Raw genomic sequence first — 4574 nt, forward strand, 5'->3', positions numbered from 1 at the left:
TCAACTTGAAAAGGCTACAAGTTAAGACTAAAGTAGAGGGAGAGTTGATGCATGATTTTTTCTTTGTAGATGATTGTGCAGTCTATGAAGCTGAAATGGAGCAAAATTTGGGTAGATTACTGCCTGTGCTAATTTTGGCTGAACAATTAACACCAAGAAAACACAGGTACTCCATCAGCCAGCATCACACCATCTATACTTGGAACATCAGTTACAACAAATGGTGAAGTTTTTAATACTGTTGATAAGTTAAATTCCTTTGGCAGTATGATTTCTGGGGATGCACACATTAATAATGAGGTTGACACACATGTTGCAAGAACCAGCTCAGTTTTGGGAGGCTCCAAAGAAAAGTGTGGGTTAAAAGAGGAATTAGAGTACTTACCAAACTGAAGGTTTATAGAGCCATTGTGCTGACGTCATTGTCGTATACCTGTGAAACCTGGACAGTATATTGGTGCCATGTCAGAAAACTGAATTGCTTCCATTTGAATTGTCTTAGGAAGATTCTGAAGATGATCTGCCAGTATAAGAAACCAGACACTGAGGTCCTTTCTTGAACTATGCTGCCAAGATTTCAAACTCTACTGCAGAAAATGCAACTCCAATGGATTGACCATATTGTTCAAATGCCACATATACACTTGTCTAAGAGACTATTTTATGGAGAATTCACACATGTCAAGTGTTCACATAGTGGTCAGAAAAAGCAATACATGGACATTCTCAATTATTCTCTCAAGAACTTTTGAATTTACTGCATGTGCAATAGTAATGGAATTTAAAGATCCCCTGTACTGGCTTGGTTTAGTGTTGAAACCCAGAGCTTGTGAATCCCACTTGTGGGATAGATTCGTTGACATGAAAAGAGAGGGCTGAAATGGGAGGAGCTGGTAACATGAATTTAGAGAGGCAGAAGAATTTTTTGGAAGCAGCATAGTAGAGGCAGAGAAATGGAGAGGATTGCTGAGGGCCAGTTTGAAATGCCCAGGACTTTTGAGAGCTGCCACCCAGAGCTGCCAAAGACTTAGGAGACATGGCTGTTATGCTGCTACTTTGTCTGTCTGTTTTGATGCTGTTTTGCTAGATTCATTCACTGGTGAAGGACAGTCCTGTTGTTGCAGAGGTCCTGGAACATTGCTGCTGGTTCAGGGGTCCAGAGACTGTTCTGCAGACAGAGAATGAATAGTGTGTACTGGTGAAGGACAGTACTGTTGTTGCCGAGGTTCTGGAACCTTGCTGTTGTTTCAGAAGCCCTGAAGAAGGATTTTCTTTTTGTATGTTTACAGAAATCCTGGGAGAGGGTTTTGCTAATGTTTTCAGGGGGTCCTAGAACTGTTCTGCTGACAGAGAATGAATTAATGAAGACACTGGCAATGTATCTTGTGGTCTTGCTAAGCTTTGTCTCCCCAGGAACAAAGATTGCTGATAACTTGCTTTGGGTCAAGATGAAGAAAAAACCTCTCTTTGGGTATTAAATGCTGTGCTTAAGTTTGTTGTAACTCTGGGGTAGATGGCCTATTCAGTTGTGATCCAAGGGTGGGGAACTTTTGACGTTTTTGTCCTCTGATTGACTAAATGAATATACTGCCTAGGGGTGGAGTAGTACTTAGAAGAGGGGCTTTGTGATTGACTAAATGAAGGTAATGTCCATAGGTGGAGTAGTACTTGGAAATTATTGAATTACACTTGGTGAATGCTGTATTTTGAATTTTGCTATATTTTGATTTTCTCTATCCTTAATTTGTCACTGAATAAAATAGAGAGAAGTTATGCTGGTATTTTGAACCGTGGAAAGTTGCCTTTGCTTCACATTACAGCATGACATGGGAAACTCTGGCCCAGGACCTCCCAAAATGGTAAGCCCTCCTCATATAAGGTGCTGCATGCTATGAGCAAAGCAGAATTGAATTATCTCAAAAGAAGCACAAAATAAGCAAATTTAGAGAATCCACCCCAAATGTTCACATGCATTATATGTATCTGACCCCCAGTAGAGTAGTATGAACTCAAATTGGACTGATCAGTCATAGCTGTACATGCTATAACTTGACTCTAACATGTTGAAGTCATTTTGGTCTTCTTCAAGAATGAGGGACAACAGCCACCTTTGTGTCCTTTACTCTTCTTCACTGAATATGTAAAATTACTTGCCTAATCTTGACATTTCTACATAAAAATTTCTTATGCATGTGAAAAGGAAATCAATATTGATTACTTTGATTTATTTTGATTTTGATTATAGGACTAAGCTCCCTTCTTTAGAAAAAGTTAACCCAAACTGATAAACCAAACTGGTATAAATATGTTAAAACCTCAAGTCTAAGGTACCAGTAGATTTAGTGAATAGACAGAATGCAAGACTTTATCATTCAGTAACAGATAATTTAGAGTAAGATATATATGTATATATATATATATATATATATATGTAGGAATAAAATAATCAGGATATAATAATTATTATTATTGTACTAACTATTATAAGTAATGTTAATATAATTCATCTATATTAATTATAAAAATAAAATAATCATAGGATTATAAGAACTTTATTTTGTAAGACTAAGTTCCTTTTTCTAGCAGCTGGAGAAAGGGAGATTGAGATGATTAAATTCCTCTTTCCAGTTTTATTGGATAAATCTCTTTATTCTTTAGCAAGTTTCTAAGTTGAATAATGGAATCTTCTAAGCTTGGCAGCTGGAAGATAGGGGGTAACTGCTATCTACAAACCACAAATTTCTTTTTTTTCTATAAGCTTTCTTCTTACAAAAGGCATCTGCTGTAGGGCAAGGACTTTTGGGGTAATCTCACTTTGACAAATTTTGGTTAAGGAAGTGATCTAGTCAGATTACTTGTCTTGTCCAATTGAATTATATTCAAAACAAAGTTCCTATTTTAAAAAAATATTGTTATAAAGATAAGCTTTGCAAGTGATTCTTTGGTCACCAGTCACTAAGGAATTAGTTGACCCAATTTAATAGTAAACTGCTAGTCTTACTACTAAATCATTTTCATTAAATATAATAAGCCTCAGAGTATTTATTTATATTTTTAGATCATTAATTTTAACACATGGTTGTTTTCTTACTTCAGATATTTATCAACTCTTGACTTATTTCCACAGCCTCTGACTTGTGTCTTTGACTCACTTTTCCCTGATTTAGTCCACACCACATACTACTGCCATAATGATTTCCTTAATCACAGATCTGATCATGTCACCCCCTTACTCAATATACTCTAGTGGCACTCTCTTATCTCTTAGGAAAAATATGACCTCTGTATTGATTTCACAGCCATTTACAACTCTGTCTCAATTTATCTTTCCACCCACTCCACCTCCACACATAAACTGATCCAACCAAACCAACCTTCTCTACATTCCTCAAATATAACACTTCAACTCCTCTTTTTTTCTGGATCTTCCCATGTATGGAATGTAATTCTTCCTCATTTCTGTCTAAAACAATCCCTTGCTTCTTTCAAGATCCTGCTCAAGTACCACTTTGTATAAAAAAAAGCTTTTCCTGATTCTCTCAAGTACCAGCATCCTCCCACTCATATTTCCTTACTTTGTATTTATTCAGTTAATATTCATTCTCTTTATACTTGTATATGTACCATCTTCCAACTGAACAAAAGCTCCTTGTAAGTAAGGATTATTTCATTCATTACAGCTATATCCCCACTTCCTAGTATGGTAGGCAGTTAATAACTATTTTTGGTTGATTTATTGCTTTATCCTAGTTTTCATACAAGTCAAGAAAAAAGACAGAGTAGGACCTGTCCCAAACCCCTGTGGCCAATGACACACTAGCAAATTTGGGAATCTCTCCTCCTCCAACACAAAACAATCTATCCTTATGATCTGAGAATGCAACTCAACTATGTGTTTTCTATATACTTTTAATACCTACGAGAAATGGCTTGTTTAAAGAAACTTCCTTGAAACAGAGAAATATACTTCTTTCTATGACAACTGGTATTTCTCCCTGTCTTGTCTTGGAACAATGTATGGAATAAAGTATTTCATTGACTTGCATTTTCAATTATAATAAAATGTGTCTTCTTTTCATGATACTTTTACATGGTGTGTTTTTAATTTTTTTTGGACCAGAGTAGTCTTGAGATTTTATTGGCAAAAGGAACTATTGATGCAAAAATACAAAACAAAACCAAAACAAAAACTTCTTCTACCAGAGTAGATCATCACCTTTTAGGCAAATTATGGTCTTAAAAATTTCAGACACTGGGATATTAAGTGATTTGCCCAGAGTCATAAAACCAATACCTCAAAGGACATATTCAGACCTCCCTTATGTTGAAGTCAACTCTTTATCCAGTATGCCCTGACGTCTTTTATGTGACATATGTAATATTACAATCTTAATAATTCTTTATGCATATGTCACAAGAGAAAACACCTGGGGATGTGAGAAAAGATATGTCTTTTTTAAAATTTCCATTGTTATATTTTCTTAAACTAAAGAAGGATGATTCCTGATTTGGAAATATTAGCATAAACAAGCTTCCTTGCTTGGCCCCTGATAGTTGTGCTTATTATTTTAAAA

This window comes from Petaurus breviceps, unplaced genomic scaffold, assembly GCF_028583685.1.
Source record: "Petaurus breviceps papuanus isolate PSGF00001 unplaced genomic scaffold, PetGlider_PUasm1.0 183, whole genome shotgun sequence".
Classification (NCBI taxonomy): domain Eukaryota; kingdom Metazoa; phylum Chordata; class Mammalia; order Diprotodontia; family Petauridae; genus Petaurus; species Petaurus breviceps.